An 18963-nucleotide genomic window follows, 5' to 3' on the forward strand; every position below is an offset into this window, starting at 1 on the left:
CTGTACTAACATTCTCCTCTAGCTGTCACTTGTTCTTATCCTGAAAAAACTTTTGATTCCTTTCACTTCCAAACAAATCAATGGTCTGACAATGGGCACTCACGTTCTCTCTAGCTATCCCTGCTTTCCCAATAGCTATATGTCGGGCATATATCTACTGTGGCACAGCTAAATAACTCTTTCTCTGCTACAACTACAATAGGACATTTACAAAGACAGGTGTGAAAAAAAGGATCATTGGGAACCCGAGTCACCCCAACCACAATCTGTCCCAGCTGCTACCATATGTGAAGTGGTGCCGCAACATAAAAGCCAGGACCAACAGGCTCTGGGACAGCTTCTTCCACCAGGCCATCAGACGGATCAACTCATGCTGACACAATTGTATTTCTATGTTATATTGACTGTCCTGTTGTATATACTATTTATTATAAATTACTATAAGTTGCACATTGCACATTTAGATGGAGATGTAATGTAAAGATTTTTACTCCTCACGTATATGAAGGATTTAAGTAATAAAGTCAATTCAATTCAATTGACTTGGTATTTGCACCTGCATTCATGTGTAACTTAACAATTTTATTAACTTTACTGATAACTTCCAACTTTCACTAAAGTTCACTTCTACCACTTCTGATAAACTCCATCCTTTTTTTCGAACTTTCTGTCGCCATCTTACTTACTACAAAATACAAACCCACTGACTCCCATAACTACCTAGACTACACCACCTTCCACCCGGTCTCTTATGAGCATGGCATCCTTTCAATCTCTTCACCTTTGCCTCACCTATTCTCAAGATGAGTGTTATGTTTTTAATATTTCAGTAATATTTGAGTAATACTGTAAGTACATTGTTTGATTAAACATATTGTATTGTGGGTTATAGTAAAAGTACATAAGTGGCATACATAATTGCACCACTGTGTTATACAAACGTGCATGCCTCACTTGAAGTACAGATGAAATTAGACTCACACTCTGGACTTCCTTGTTTTTCTTCCAATTAGTGTTTTATGTTTTGGAGTTATAAGACATAATTGTGACAACGAGGAAATTTTAAATGAGCCCAAGACAACTCTCTGCTTGTTTAAGCACAGTGAGACGTTCAAGTTAAAAGAAAAGCACAGTAATTTTTTTTCCTTTGGAGTAGCATGTATCATTGCAAGAGAAGACTGTCAAGATAAAAAAAAGGCAAACAAAGGATGTATTCACTGGTTCATAAACAGTGACTACCAGGTGATAATAATCATAAAAAAGCAGAAACGGCTGACTGCATTGGAAAGATTGACGTCTTTGATTACACAACAGGTAATTGTACACTGATCAAATTGAGCTGTATTATAAAGCAAACACAATCACCAATGAGAAACGAGCCACAGTTTTGCTGAATGCATTGGGTTGAAAGGCAAACGTTTTGCTTAGAAGTTTCACTGCTACATCCAAACCAGCCAAAATGAGCTTTGCGGATATCATGAAAGTAATACAGGAACATTTAGAACTGAAACCAGAGCCAGTTGGAGAATCCTTTAGGTTTCATAAGCAGAATCAAAAGGAATGAGAGTTAATTTCAGTGTACGTGGTAGAATTGAAGAGATTGAGAATTATCAGTTCACCAATGGGCTTAACAATGCACTGAGAGATCAATTAGTTTGAGGAATATCACAATAAGGCATTCAAAAACAGCTCCTAACTGAAGCACACATTTCATTGAAAAGAGCAGTTGAAATAACTACTTCAATGGAAACAGCAGAAAGAGACCCATTTGAGCTGCAGTCAGGAATGGAAGTGAGCATGAACCAAATGCAACATCTAAACAGAACCTGCCTGGCTGAACAAATTGTGTTACCTTTGTGGCTGGTGCTCACATACGCGAGACCAATGCAGAGTTAAAGGTGAAACTTGTGAAAAATGCAACAAAAATGGATACATGCAAAAAACGTCAGGTAGACAAAAATAAATGTACTGCACAGGGAAAAGAAAAAGAAAGTCAAGTTGCAATTTCAAAAAGAGCACTAATCTGCATGCTGCAAGTCCAAAGGACATGTCTCGGTTGTGGCCTTTTTCAGGATTTGTCAACCACGGTAACAGGTTCCTGCCAAACCTGGCTACTGTGCTCCACCCCTTGAACTCATTAATACAGATTGGGAAAAAATGTCACTGGGCAAAGCATTTCAAAAAGACAAAGGAAAGGTGATGTCAGGCACTGTGCTCATACATTATGATCCACATCATCCAGTGAAGCTTGCCTGTGACACCTCACCTTATGGGATAGGTACAGTCTTGTTACATGTTATGAATGATGCAAGTGTACGCCCGTAGTGTATGCACCATGTTCCCTTACCACTGCAGAGAGAAATTACGCACAGATTGATAAAGAGGCTTTGAGTCTGGTTTGGGGTGTAAACAATTCAACCAGTACTTGTATGGGAGCAAGATTACCCTTGTTACCGATCATCAACCACTGGTAACACACATCAAAGTTGCTGGTGAACGCAGCAGGCCAAGCAGCATCTGTAGGAAGAGGTGCAGTCGACGTTTCAGGCCGAGATCTCGGCCTGAAACGTCGACTGCACTTCTTCCTACAGATGCTGCTTGGCCTGCTGCGTTCACCAGCAACTTTGATGTGTGTTGCTTGAATTTCCAGCATCTGCAGAATTCCTGTTGTTATCAACCACTGGTGTCCATTTTCAACCCACAGAAGGGTGTTCCACTGACAGCAGCAGCACAAATGAAGAGATGGGCTCTGTTTCTTGGAGGACACAATTACAAGATTGAATTCAGGTGGATGCCCAATCATGGAAATGTTGATAGATTGTCCTAATTACTCTTGGAATAGGAAATACCTGAAAATGTACAAAAGATGATACTCCTCTTTACATATTTGACCTAATGTAAATATCTGTCTCCCTCTTATGACAGGGATGTTGTGAAGGAAAACCAGAAAGTACCCCCACACTGTTGTAGACCTACATGACCACCCAAAATAGCTGGGATGGGCAGCAGTAACTCTAGTTCCCTCATTTTTACCAGTGCTAGGACGAGCTTGCCCTTCACTGGAGTTGCCTAATGCATGAGATTTAAAAGGCCATTCTTGTGAGTGTGCCAGTATTTAGAATGGCCTTGGCTCATCAGGCTTGGGTGAAGTAAAGTATCTGGCAAGTTTCTCTCTTTCTGTTCTCATTTGTTCATTCGACATCTGTTAGGGAATAGTAGTGTAGTGAGAATGGCTCCAGGGGCAGTGTATTGTACTGTGTGTGGGATGTCGGAAGTCTGGGAGACCTCCAGTCTCCCAAGTAAGCACAACTGCACTAGGTACAGCAAGCTGCAGCTCCTGAGAGAATGTATTAAGGAACTGGAGCTGCAGCTGGATGATCTTTGACTCATATGGGAGACTGAGGTGGTGATAGACAGGAGCTACAGGGAGGTAATCACCCCTAGGTTGCTGGAGACAGGTAACTGGGTGACTGCCAGGAGAAGGAGGAGAAATGCACAGCCAGTGCAGAGTACACCCGTGGCCATTTCCCTCAATAATAAATATACAACGTTAGATACTATTGAGGGGGATAACCTAATGGGGGTGGAGGCACAGAGACTGGGTCTCTGACTCTGGTGCTGTGGCTCAGAAGAGCAGAGAAGTGGAGGACTGCGGTGTTGGTAGGAGATTCTACAGTCAGAGGAATGGAAATGAGATTCTGTGGGCGCAATAGAGACACACACACATGGTATGTTGCCTCCCTGGTGCCAGGGACAGGAGTACCTTGGTTCAGGTCCATGGCATTCTCAAGGGCAAGGGTGAGCAGCCAGAAGCCTTGGTGCATACTGGCACCAATGACATAGGCAGACAAGGTGAGGAGATCCTGGAGAGAAATTTTAGGGAGCTCGGTAGAAAGCTAAAAAACAAAGACTCCAGGGGTAGTTACCCCGGATGGCCGGCTGTGCCATGCAGTAGTATGGGTAAGAATAGAATGATTTGGATGGTGAAAGTGTGGCTGGGCAATTGGCACAGGGAGCAGTGGATCAGTTTTATGGGATCATTCAAATCTCTTCTGTGGAAGTTATGACCTGTACAAAAGGGATAGGTTACACCAGAACCCGAGGGGATCCAATATCCTTCGGGGCAGGTTGGCTAGAGTTGTTTGGGAGGGTTTAAACTAATTTGGCAAGGGGATGGGAACCAGACGGATAGTGCTGAGAATGAGGTGGTTGGTTTACAAACAGAGGTATTGTGTAGTGAGACTCCGAGAAATGAGAGACTGATTATGGGGCAAAATTGTAGTCAACAAGATGAATTGCAATGTAAAAAGTGGACAAAATTGAAAAGGGAGAAAATAGGACTGAAGGTATTACATTTGGACTGTATACTGAATAAGGTAGATGCACAGTTACAGATTGGTATGTATGATATTGTAGGCATCACTGAGTCATGGCTGAAAGAAGGTGAGTTACAGCTGGAGCTTAATGTCCATTTATTGTGTGTGTGGCGTTGCTCTGTTGGTAAAAAATGAAATCAAATCATTAGAAAGGTGTGACACAGGGTCAGAAGGTGTAAATCATAGTGGATGGGTCTAAAGAACTGCTAGGGTAAAAAGACCCTGATGGGAGTTGTATACAGACCCCCAAAAAGTAGTTAGGATGTGGTCTACAAATTACATTGGGATATAGAAAATGCATGTCTAAGGGGAAATGTTACAGTACTCGTGGGGGATTTCAATATGCAGGTAGATTGGGAAAATCAGGTTGGTGCTGGATCCCAAGAAGGGGACTTTCTAGAATGCCTATGAGATGGCTTTTTAGAGCTGCTCATGGTTGATCCCACAAGGGGATCAGCTATTCTGGATTGGGTTTTGTGAAATTCCAAGGAATTGATTAGAGAGCTTAAGGTTAAAGAATCTTCAGGGGAAAGTGATCATAATATTACCACATTCAGCCTGAAATTTGAGAAGAAGGGGGTTAAAGTTAGATGCATGAGTATTACAGTAGAGGAAAGGGAAACAGGCATGAGAGAGGGTTTGCCAGAATTTATTGGAAAAGAACACTGGCAGGGATGATGGCAGAGCAGCAATGGCTGGAAATGGCAGATGGAATACAATGTTGAAAGTGCATGGTCATGCACTTTGGTAGAAAAAAAAATAAAGGGTTGACTATTTTCTAAATGGAGAGAAAATACAAATAAAAAGCTAAGGCATAAAGGGACTGGGGAGTCCTTGTGCAGGATTCGCTAGAAGTTAATTTGCAAGTAGAGTCTGGTGACGAAGGCAAATGCAATGTTAGCATTCATTTCAAAAGGACTAGAATATAAAAGTAAGGATGTAATGTTGAGACTTTATAAAGCACTGGTGAGGCCTCACTTGGTGTACTGTGAGCAGTTTTGGGCCCCTTGGAAAGAATGTGCTGCAACTGGAGAAGGTGCAAAAGAGGTTCACAAAAATGATTCTCGGATTGAGCAGCTTGTCAGATGAAGAGCATTTGATGGCTCTGGGCCTGTATTCACAAGAATTCAGAAGAATAAGGTATGACTTAATTGAAACCTTGCAAATGGTGGAAGTCCTTGATCTATTAGATGTGGAGAGGATGTTTCCTATGGTGGGAGAGTCTGTGACCAGAGGACAGAGCCTCAGAATAGAAGATCATCCTTTTAGAATGGAGATGAGATGAAATTTCTTTAGCCAAAGGGTGGTGAATCTGCAGAACTTGTTGCCTCCCTTGTCAGGAAAGACATTATTCCACAAGAGTAAGAAATCCTCCATAGATTTAGGCCTGAATGGGACAATTTGAATTTAACTAATCTGTAGATGTCTATATAGTAATTGTATTTTATAGCATGTGTTTTACATACCATGTGTACACACTGTATGTATACAGGCTGAGATGCATTCTATATTGAGTCGGAGTTTATATCTAAGCAGTGAAGAGTGTTGTGTATTTAATATTTCAGTAATATTTGAGTAATACTGTAAATATATTGTTTGATTAAGCATTCTTTGTTTACATCATGTATCGCGGGTTATATGTAAATAGCATACGTCATTACGCTGCCACATCATACGCGTGCACTTTGCTTAAAGTAAAAATGAAGTTGGACTCACATTCCAGACTCCTTTTTTTTGACGTTTTGGGGTTACAAAACTTAACAATGAGCCTTTCCATTCCAGGATATCTGGGATGCGCTCCTTTTTCAGGAAGCACGGCTTCCCTCTGCTGTGCTAATAGCCTCACTCACATCCCCAAAGTTTCACTCACTTCTGCTCTCACCACACCTCTCTGCAGATAGAACAGTGATAAATTTACTTCGTGTTTTTTTTCATCTTTCAACTTACCAGTGGCAGCATCGAATACATTATTTTCAACACTTCTGAAGCTATATTTAGTTCCCATCTTGCCTTCTGATTGGTTAGGCATACTTTCATCAACAAGCAAAGATTCATTGGTAGCTATCAAACTCAGCTGAGGTCCAGTTTCTATATTGACAAAAGTAACCATTATGTAGCACTAAATTGCTCCTAACACATAGGCAAATAGTTGATGATGAGAATGGTGGGAAGAATAAAAAAATGTTTTTAATGTAAGATTAGTGCTAATGGGTGATTGATTGATGGGGGAGGTTAGAATTTACCACCCGCTCCACCCCATTAAAATGCTTTCATTGCTGTTTAAACACAAAATAGGTTGCACTTACGTAATCCTGTGGTGCTACAGATGGTGCAGTTGTCTCACTGGACCAGTGACTGAGATTTGCTTTTGGCCCCTGGTGGTATTGCAGGTTCTCCCTGCAAATGCATGACGGTACACCCTACTGCCCTCAATTCCTCCCACATCCCAAACGTGTGCTGGTTGTTCAATTAATTTGCTACTGTAAATCACCCCTTCATTGTAGTATGAGGATCCAGTGAGAAGGTAGGTTACAGGGGGGTAAGAGGGTAGACGTCAATGATGGGATTGTGCTGAGAGCCGGCCTAGTCTCAATAGGCCAAATTGTTTTATTCAATCTCATAAGGAATTATGACTAAAGATGAACACCTCATCCTATGTGCCTTTGCGTGCTTTGCAGATAGTACTTTGTTTGTTGTTGGTCACTGCTGGAAAGCAGCACACAGAAGGATCCCACAAACTATGATACAGTAATAAGTATGCAACGTGATTATCAATGATGTGATTTGAAAAATAAATACTGCCATTGCAAATTAACACAAGTGTTTTATTTTATCTTCGTCTGGAAGGCTGAAGAGGCCTCTATTGTTTAACTTGTTCATGGAACGTTAACCTCAGTAGCAATCATTGTGTTTTGCACATCCTTAATTACCCTCAGATGAGTAGCTTGTTCCATGTCAGAAGACAATTAAGACAATTAAGTTCTAGGGTTCCAGAAGGTCATCTTCTTCCCTGGAGAACTTTGCTGAACTGTGTTCTTGGCTTTAATCTTGCAATCAATGGCAGAACATTGTTGACAATAAAAGATATTGCCTATAATTACCCACTGAATTGTGGGTTTTGGTTTTACCATTTCTGGTTGCAGTTAATGTCAAACTTTAGGAGAAAGGATCCCTGGCATCCTGAAATGGTGATATCATAATGATAGTAATGAGCCAACCCACTGTCAAATTAACACGGACAACAAATAGGAATGTAACAAGCAAAATTTTTAATTAAAATTTTAAACATTAGAAGTATAGAATGGATTGAGTTGTTTTTCAATCTTGGCAATTTACTTGCAAACATGTTCCCTCATGTGGTGATGAAATGTTTCCAAGTAAATTGCCAAGATTGGACAACACCTCAAACAAACCATCAGCCACTCAAGCGACACAGTTTCTGAGTTATTTCCAATATAGATTAGAACATTGAACATAGAACATAGAAAACCTACAGCACAATACAGGCCCTTCAGCCCACAAAGACATGCCGAATTTGTCCTTACCTTAGGATTGTTGAGAAATAATTCACAGTTTCAATTAAAGTGAAAATAAATACATCTCCTAGGTTAGATATTATTTAAAAATCTTACTTGAGAATCTGGTGAGGAGATTGAAGAGATAGAAATGATCATTATGAGAGCTTTCATCAAAGGGGTATAGTTACAGTGGAATGGAAAGACAAACTAAAATAAAGGTTCTGAAAATGCAGGGATAACTACAGACGTATCAGGCATAAATTTTATAAAAATAATGGATTAAGATTAGAAGTCACAGCAAAGCCAGTGCAATATTCACTACTCGATCTTCAGAGCTTTCTGCTCCCTAAGCATCTTTTCCTTAGTAAAAGCAACTACACTCACTTTTTCCCCAAGACTTGAATTTCTGGAATGCTACTGGTGTCCACAGTGAAGACTGATGCAGAATACTTACTCAGTTCATCTGCCATTTCTAGATCCCCCTTGATGTCTGTCGTGTCTTAATTCTTATCTAGCTTCTTTTTAAATATATTCAGCAACTGAGCATCCAGTAACTTTTGTGGCAGACAGTTCCAAGTTATCATTATGCTAAGTGAAGCAATTTCCTCTCGTCTTAGTCCTAAATATTCCAAGACTATTACCCCAGCTCTCGAATTCCAGCAAGGAAAAACATTCAATGCATCTAGCCTGTCAACGCTGCAAGAACACTGTATGTTTCAATAAAAGCAGTTTTCATTGTTTTAAAGTTCATTTCTCTGACACAGAAAGGCTTGAAGATAATTTGTTAACTAAAAGATAACATACTGGTCATATTCTTTTTACAGCACTGGTAAAAAAAAATGTTTGCAGCAGTTGTATATAGAACGTAGAACAGTACAGCGCAGGACGAGGCACTTCAGTCCATAATGTGTCTGCAGAATACAACACTGAACTAAACTAATTCTCTTCTAATTGTATATGATGAATCTACCTCCATTCCCAGTATATTCATGTGTCTCACAGGCTCTTAAATGATATCATTATCTCCAATTCCACCGTTCCACCTGGCAGCCTGTTCGACACCTTCCCTAACTTGCCTGACATAATTCCTTTAAACTTTCTCCTTCTCACTTTAACTGCAAGTCCTCTAGTCTTGACATTTTGATTCTGGGACAAAGTTTCTGACAGTCTGCTGCATCCATGGCTTTCATAATCTTATAAACTTCCATCAGGTTTCCTCCTAGCCTCCAGTAAAAGTAAAGCAAATTTTGTCCAACCACACTTTATGTTTCATAACTTCTAAACCAGGCAGCATCCTGATAAACCTCTTCTGTACCCTTTCCAAAGCTTCTGCATCCTTCCTGTCATGGATTGTCCAGAATTGCACAGAATACTCTTAAATGAGGTCTAACCGAAGTTTTATATAGCTGCAACACAACTTCCTGACGCCTGAATTCAATACTGTGGCCAATGATGCCATGCATGCCAAATGCCTTTTTAAAAATCATCCTATCTACTTTTGTGGCACTTTCAGTGGAATCTGGAATAAGATCCCAAGATCCTGCTGTACATCAATGCTGAAAGATCTTACCATTACATTATACATACCTTCCAAAGTGTAATACCTCACACTTGCTTGGATTAAGTACTATCTGCTACTTCTCCACCCATAAATGATCTATATTCTGTTGTATCCTTTGGCAATCTTCTACAATATCAACTGATTATTGAGTTGTCCGAAATATTTTTAACAGTTGAATATTGCAAAGCATCAGCACCATTATGAAATTAAACACATTATATTCAATAAAAGTTAATTTGTTGTTTCTCCAAATTCCTATGTGATACAAGCAGTCTGAAATTATATTTGTGTTCATCTTCAAGCAGTCTATCATAAACAAAAACAAATTCTGAGGAAGCAACACTTTTGAAAAAATTTGTTGTCCAGTGTTATGAGACATAGGAGCAGACTTAAGCAATTTGGCCCAACGAGTCTGCTCTGCCATTCAATTATGGCTGATCTTTTCTTCCCCTTCCTCAGCCCCACTCCCCAGCCTTCTCTCCATAACCTTTGGTGCCATGTCCAATCAAGAACTAATTAATCTCTGCCTTAAAAACACCAATGACCTGGCCTCAACAGTTGCCTGTAGTAACAAATTCACTGGGCTCTGGCTAAAGCAATTTCTTTGCATTTCTGTTCTAAGTGGACACCCCTCTTTTCTGAGGCTGTGCCCTCTTGTCCTAGACTCCTCACCATGGGAAACATCCTTTCCACATCTGCTCTATCTAGGCCTTTTAACATTCAGAAGGTTTCAATGAGATCCCCTGTCATCCTTCTAAATTCCATCAAGTACAGACCCAGAGCCATCAAATGTTTCCCGCATGGTAATCCTTTCATTCCTGGAATCATCCTTGTGATCTCCTTTGAATCCTCTCCAATGCCAGCACATCTTTTCTTTGAGGAGGAGCCCAAAACTGTTCACAATACTCAAGGTGAGGCCTCACCAGTGCCTTATAAAGCCTCAGCATCACATCCCTGCTCTTGTATTCTAGACCTCTTGAAATGAATGCCAACATTGCATTTGCCTTCCTCACCATCAATCCTACCTGCAAGTAAACCTTTAAGGTGTTCCACACAAGGACTCTCAGGTCCCTTTGCATCTCAGATTTTTGGATTTTCTCCCCATTTAGAAAATAGTCTGCACATTTATTTCTACTGCCAAAGTGCATGACCATGCATTTTCCAACATTGTATTTCATTTGCCCCTGCCACTTTCTTGCCCATTCTCCTAATCTGTCTACGCCTTTCTACAGCCTATTTCCTCAACACTACTCTCCATCAATTTTCACATCATCTGCAAATTTGGCAACAAAGCCATCTATCCCATCATCTAAATCATTGAAAAACGGCATAAAAAGCAGAGATCCCCACCCAAACCCCTGCAGAACACTGCCAGTCACTGGCAGCCAACCAGAAAAGGATTATTTTATTCCCATTCGCTGCCTCCTACCAATCATCCCATGCTCGAACCATGCCAGTAACTCTCCTGTAACTTACGTATTGCCTACAACAGATGCCCCAAGAGCAATCCCTGTGGAACACCACCGGTCATGAATCTCTCAGCAGAAAAGCACCCTACTGTGGCGACCCACTTTCTGGCACACACGAACCGGCTCACAACGGCGCGCGCAGGCAGAGGGCCGGCCCCAAAAAGGGCGCCAGACCATCTTCACCAGCGGGGGAAAATCCCGCGTGCAGAAAGGGTCTGGGAATATGCATTCCCCACAGCAGTCCCGTCCCAGGGAGGGCGGGAACGGGAAGGCTTTAAAGCAGGCTGCGAAGTTTGAATAAATCTCTTTCATCGCAACTCTAACTCACCGGCTCCGTGTGGTTATTCTAGCGCTGTGTGTAGCACACCGCTGCAATTGGTGACCCCGACGGCCCAAACGATATTTGGACCAGAGATGACCGACACTGCATCTGTTCACGCAGTTTCGTTAAAACTGCCAAGCTTCTGGACGCTGCGACCCCAATTATGGTTCGAACAAGCAGAAGCACAATTCCACGTTCGGCAGATAACCTCGGAGTCCACTCGCTACTACTATGTGCTGAGCTCACTCGACCAGGAGACAGCCCGACCCAACACAATCAAAGGCCTGCAGGAATTCGTGGGTATGGTGAATTTCTACCACCGTTTCTTCCCCTCAGCAGCCCAAACCATGCGACCCCTGTTCACTCTAATGTCGGGTAAGGGCAAGGACATTACCTGGGACAAAGAGGCCGCAACCGCTTTCGTTAAAACCAAAGAAGCCTTGGCAAACGCCGCGATGCTAGTGCACCCCAGAACAGACGTTCCTACTGCCCTCGCGGTGGACGCATCCAACACAGCGGTCGGTGGAGTGCTGGAACAACTCATCGAGGGTCGCTGGCAACCTCTGGCGTTCTTCAGCAAACACCTACGACCACCTGAACTCAAATACAGTGCTTTCGACTGGAGCTATTGGCACTATACCTGGCAATCCGGCATTTCAGGTACCTCTTAGAAGGTAGGCCCTTCACCGCGTTCACAGACCACAAACCGCTTACCTTTGCGTTCATGAAGGTGTCCAACCCCTGGTCGTCCCGCCAGCAGCAACATCTGTCCTACATCTCCGAGTACACGATGGACATCCGGCATGTCTTGGGAAAGGACAACGTCGTGGCGGACGCACTATCCAGACCTACCATACAGGCCCTGCCCCAGGGGGTGGACTATGCAGCGCTGGCAGAGGCACAGCAGGCAGACAATGAGATCCCCAGTTACAGGACTACAGTCTCCGGTTTGCAGCTCCAAGACCTCCCCGTAGGCTCAGGTGAGAGGACCCTACTATGTGACATAGCTACCGGCCAACCCCGCCCTGTCGTCCCAGCAGCCTGGCGCCGGCGGGTTTTCGAGTCCATTCACAACTTAGTGTACCCCTCCATCAGGACAACCGTCCGGCTGGTCGCCAATAGGTTCGTGTGGCATGGACTGCGTAAACAGGTCAGTGAATGGGCCAAAACGTGCATGCAGTGCCAAACGGCCAAGGTGCAGCGGCACACCAAGGCTCCGCCGCAGCGGTTCGAACCCACCTGCCGGAGGTTCAACCACATTCATGTGGATATCGTGGGGCCCCTGCCAGTGTCGCGAGGAGCGCGGTACCTCCTAACTATGATAGACCGGTTCACCAGATGGCCAGAGGCGGTCCCGCCCACCGACACCACCTCCGAATCCTGCGCCCGAGCACTGATCGCAACCTGGGTAGCACGCTTCGGGGTACCGGCCCACATTACCTCCGACAGGGGCACCCAGTTCACCTCCAGCCTGTGGTCAGCTATGGCCAGCCTTTTAGGATCACAGCTACACCACACAACTGCCTACCACCCACAGTTGAACGGACTAGTGGAGCATTTCCACCATCACCTGAAGTCGGCTCTCATGGCCCGCCTGGAGGGGCCTAACTGGGTGGACGAACTTCCCTGGGTCCTGCTCGGAATCCGCACGGCGCCCAAAGAGGATCTGCACACCTCGTCAGCCGAGTCGGTGTACGGCGCACCCCTGGTCGTCCCAGGAGAGTTCATACCAGCCCCAAGGGGGCAAGAGGAAGAACCCACAGCAGTCCTGGACAGACTACGGGAGAGGCTCGGTAACCTGGCCCCCATCCCCACTTCACAGCACGGACAGAGCCCGACCTGCGTACCCAAAGACCTGCAGAACTGTAAGTTTCTTTTTGTACGACGGGGTGGACACCGGGCACCGCTACAGCAGCCCTACGAGGGGCCGTTTAAGGTGATCAGGAACAACGGGTCCACGTTCGTGCTGGACATTGGGGGGAGAGAGGAGGTTTTCACGGTGGACCGACTCAAACCGGCCCATGTGGACTTGGCGCAGCCGGTCCAGGCTCAGGCACCGCGGCGCAGGGGCAGACCTCCCAAACAGAGGCCGATCCAGACTGTGGACATTGGGGGAGGTATCGCCGGTTCTGGGGGGGGGGTTATGTGGCGACCCACTTTCTGGCACACACGAACCGGCTCACAACAACGTGCGCGGGCAGAGGGCCGGACCCAGAAAGGGCGCCAGGCCATCTTCACCAGCAGGGGAAAAATCCCCCGCGCAGAAAGGGTCTGGGAATATACATTCCCCACAGTAGTCCCGCCCGGGGAGGGTGGGAATGGGAAGGCTTTAAAGCGGGCCGCGAAGTTTGAATAAATCTCTTTCATCACAACTCTAACTCACTGACTCTGTGTGCTTATTCTAGCACTGTGTGTAGCACACCACTACACTACCACTGTTGTCCTCTGCCTTCCATGGGCAAGCCAATTCTAAGTTAAAACAACCAAGTGTCCATGGATACCATGTATCTTAACCTTCTGGATCAACCTACAATGAGGAACTTTGTCAAATTATTGTATGAAATAACGAAGATGTAGTTTTTCTTCTTATTATTGATATATTGTTCAGCTTTGTTAATCAGTTATTTGATACTTTAATTCTCATTGCACACATTGACATGTTGACTTGATTACTTTAATGTATTTTTTGTTGATCTTCAATAATAATTAATAAAAAAGATTTAAAAATGAAAAAATGAAGATGTATGGATCAACAAGTTAGTATAAATTTAATCATCCAATATTTAAAACCACAGAAACATAGAAAATGTACAGCACAATACAGGCCCTTCAGCCCACAAACCTGTGCCAAACATGTCCTTATCTTAGAAATTACCTAGTGTTACCATAGCCCTCTATTTTTCTAAGCTCCATGTACCGGTCCAGAAGTCTCTTAAAAGACCCTGTCGTATCCAACTCCACCACCGTCGCCGGCAGCCCATTCCACACACTCACCACTCTTTGCATAAAAAACTCACCCCTGACATCTCCTCTGTACCTACTTCCAAGCACCTTAAAACTGTGCCCTCTCATGTTAGTCATTTCAGCCCTTGCAAAAATCCTCTGATTATCCACACGATCAATGCCTCTCATCATCTTATGAAGGATTTGCAAATCAAACTAATGTGCGATAATGCCCAGTCTATATGTTATTGTTAAAATATGAGTTTACTTTTAGTGATTTATTGCTAGTCATTTGGAACACTGAGCATTAGCTAAGGGAGATTTTTTTACCTATATGCCCCGGCATGATGAGTATTGAAGCAGCACAAACCATGAACCCACCAAATTGTCTTCTATTTCACCCATGCCTTCATTAAGTAAGTTCAACTTATTACGTATCCCAACCACGTCATCAGAAAAGCAACCCTTTTACCACCAGAAGAGAACACACGTAATAACGGTCCTTCATTACAGCAATTACAACATCAGCCTTCAAAATAATGTTGCTAATTGGTGGCACATTTAAATTTTAAAATAAATGCTCGCACTTATTTTAAAAGATGCAAAACTGTACTTCTTTTATTTGTCCTGCGTAACTTGTCTTGACCCAAGACACTCAGTTTTCTTCCATAACAGAAGCAAATATGTTTATAACAAATACCTCGCTTCGATCTATCCATTAATCAGTTGATAATTATATTTTCTGCCGGCTTTATCTGCAATGTTTGTTTTCCCGTTGCACTCGCCTTTAAACATTTGCCTGGAATTTCCATGCCATCTTTAGTAGAGCAAGATTACCCACTGCATGGTATGCAAATGATGAGGCCTACAGCTAGGAAATCTGGTAGCACACAAACTCCAAGATCTTGCCCTTCTTATCTGGCCATGCTTTATATTCTTTCTTTGTGCACTGTGGAAGTACAGGGAACTCAAAAGATTTTCAGACAAGGACAAACATCAGGAGAAGGAAACCGAAGGGAGGTGGAAAATCGTGAATTGTAAAGGGGACAGTGATCAGTGATGGTGAGGTTTGTCATCTTCAGGTACTGCGTTAGGTAACTCGGATGGGAGTGTTTGAAGCAGATGTGATTGTGCATTAGAGATAGTGGATGAGTGCATTTGATTCAGGGAATGCATGCAAATAAAGATTTCAGGTCAGACGATCAGCATCATGGGCAGAAGAATTTTGGTCATGTGGTGTGGTAAACCATATATATATATGTTGTAACTGAGTTACCTGTCTGGACACACCCCTCTGCTGACTGCCCCTGTGGCTCTTCCCACAGACCCCTGAATAAAGGCGATTGGGCCACTTCTCCTCCTCTCAGTCCAGGGCAGATACTCAGCATGGTCGAGGTCACATTTTACTGCTAATAAAAGCCTTTCAGTACTTACTCTACTTCCAGTTTTTTGGAGTAATTGATAGTGCATCATGTGTTTAGTGTCTGAAGAGCGGTGATGGAGTGTTGAGGTCATGTGATTAATGTCTGGCAGTAGACAGGGTGAGGGTGGAGGGTACAGCCAAGGAAATAAACAGCTTAGCTATAAAATGGTAAAATTTGCAGAGTGGGTCAACAGCCATGTAAAACAACAATCATATTACATTCTGGGTAATATCCTGCCAATTTGCTTTTTCAAAGCAGTGCTCATTTCGGCCACTAGAGGATGCTAGTTTACAAGATTTGGAAACTTACTGGCATGAAGGTGAAACATTGCACGTGTGAGAAATTTTAAATGAAGCCAGAAAATTATCAGCAATTCAAATAGCGACTGTTTAAATAATATTAATATTAATATTTAAGATTAACAGAAAATCACTTGAAATTGCAAATGTGAGACTAGAGCAAGGTTTAATTATGGTTTCTAAAGGTTTAATTTCATCCCTTTTTACACTCTATATGTCAATGCCCTTTTATACAGTAACACAACATGATGCCATAGTTATTTTAGGAGCGCTGGCACATGTGAAAAGAAATGAAAAGGGAAGGAAGGTAGGAATGTAGGAGACAGACTGTTACAGCCTCAGGCGAACCTAAGCACCCAAAGTACTTTTGCTATGTTATTCCTTGTTCTTTAATAGGTAGTGTCACAAGATTTTCAAATGGTATTGGAGCCAAAAAAAATGACTGAAGATCCAATTTCAGCCCAAGCTGTATCTGTCTTGTCAGGGGTAGTCAACTGACAAATATAAACACTCAGTGGCCACTCTTTCAGATACTTCCCAAGTGCATGTTTGTGGTCTTCTGCTGCTGTAGCCCGTCCACTTCAAGGTTTGACATGTTGTGCACTCAGAGATGCTCTTCTGCATACCACTGTTGTAACGTGTGGTTATATCATTACTGTCAGCTTGAGAGTCTGGCCATGCTCCTCTGATTTCTCTCATTTTCATCCACAGAACTATAGCTCACTGGATTTTTTTTTGTTTGTTTTTTTTTGCACCATCCTCTGTAAACTCCAGAGACCATAGTGCATGAAAATCCCAGGGGATCATTAGTTTCTGAGATGCTCAAACCACCCCATCTGTCATCAACAATCATTCCACAGTCAAAGTAACTTAGATCACATTTCTTCCCATTCTGATGTTTCGTCTGAACAACAACTGAATCGCTTGCTTTTATGCATCGAGTCACTTCCACATGATTGGCTGATTAGATGTTTGCATTAAGAGCAGGTGCACAGGGGTACCTAATAAAGTGGCCACCGGATGGATGTTCTGATCTCCAAAACCACCCACATTTCCTAAGAGTCATTCTCTGTGTTTCTACCCATTTCACATACGTAACCACGAAAGAATTCTGTCTATTGATCCACATTGTGAGATTTCCATTGCTATATACCATCTGAAGATGAGTTTACCACAACACTTCTCTTTGTAATATATTAAATGATGAGAATTTGATGAATGCCTGCATCCGATACAATCCAACGCTCCTTTTATTTAAAGATTCAAAGATTCAAGAAATTTTAGAAGTAATGACGAAAGCATCGTCACTCTTTCACACTTAAGTGTTCCCTACTTGTCCAGTGCAGATTATAAATTTACATGTATCAATCTTTAATGCTTTCGCATTAAGAGTCTCACATTTCCCAAGATGACTATCTGAAATGCTATAAGATTTCCTTAAACCAGCCAGAAACTCTGGTGAGAAACACCATTACACATTTTTATGGTTCAGTGCCATTTATTGCTCCTTTATCTGACTTCATGACCTTATCCTTCCCCCCCCCCATCTACATATACTACTTATCTGTCTGCTGATGCTGCATGTCCATCTGAATATTCCCAGCATTTTTTTACCCAGTAGATGGCTCTGTTATCCACTATTCTTAACCAAAGGTTGGCTTTGTCACATGCGCATCGAAACATTCAGTGAAATGTGTCATTTGCATCAACGACTAACACAGTCTGTGGATATGCTGGGGACAAGTGGTTCTGGCGCCAACATAGCAAGCCCACAACTACAAGGGTAGGTGAAGGTAAATGTAGAAGATACTCAAATCCTGATCAATGGACGTTAGGGTAAAAAGGCAATGATGCCTCTACCCGAGGCAGAATGCTACAAATTCTGATCCACAAGTATCCTGGAAGTTTGCCTGGATGTGAATTCCCTTGTCTTTAGGGAACGAGGAGAAAATCTTGATCTCACATACTACCAGTATTTACCCGTCATATAAATTTCTTCCTTTTTAAAAAATTAATTTGCTTTAACATATATTTCCAAAACAAGTTCAGAAAGTGCTTTATATTCACAGAATTAACTTGACAAATGTATTATCTGTAGTCATAGTAACAAGGAAAATAATTGGGAATCTTTAGAAATATAGTGCTGCTATATTGAAACATTGCAATAATTATGCTATCACCCATAGATGTATGTGGAATTTTGTCATATTTTGAGTTGTCAGAGAATGGGTGACAGCATAATTTCGCTACCAGTCATTTTCCAATTGAAACATACAGGCTTTTAAATTAATCTGAACTGGATTATCTGTTCATACCTTTATCACAGCCAAAGGAAAAATTCCCAACGGTGGTTCCACTGCTGTAACCGATTCACGTGTCAGATTATTGAACCTGACCTTTAAAATAAATTTGAAGTAATTATAGTACTAAAGTGGGAATCAGAGCTGAGCAAGGCTTCAGTTAATTTCTGGTCATGAATCAAGGACTCATTTGAATACAAGTCGTCAGTGAACTGTATATTCTGGATGGTAAGTGATGAGTGCCTCCATAAAAATGCAGTTGTTGGAATCCTGCCTAATTAACCCAGGAAGTTTCTGATCATGGAACACTTCAGGCAAATTGACTCTGACAACTCAAAAGATGACAGAGTTCCTCATGCATCTATGGGTGTAATTTAATTGCAACTCCGCTTGATCAGTCTTTTACACTAATTTATTCAATTCTCTACATTTTACACTGAGATACAAGATAAACTAACTGACCACACTTTGTCTGGTTCCTGGATTTCAAGTATGTGTCAAAGAACACGTCCTGTAGCTTGTGGAAAACTGTGAAGTTGAGCAGAAATAAGAATATGTTGAAAATGTGGAAAACACTGACTAGGGTTGTTTTTACAACCTAGGATTTGAATACAAAATGAGCAGATCTCAGATGGAAGATCAACCTCATCTTCTTTGCAAAGTCATAGCATTCTGGAAGAAATCTTATCAAAAGCTGAATCAGCCATTACTTATATAAGGAGGTGTATGATCACCAGTGAAGTTTATGAAG

Source organism: Mobula birostris, chromosome 6 (assembly GCF_030028105.1).
Source record: "Mobula birostris isolate sMobBir1 chromosome 6, sMobBir1.hap1, whole genome shotgun sequence".
NCBI classification, from domain to species: Eukaryota; Metazoa; Chordata; class Chondrichthyes; order Myliobatiformes; family Myliobatidae; genus Mobula; species Mobula birostris.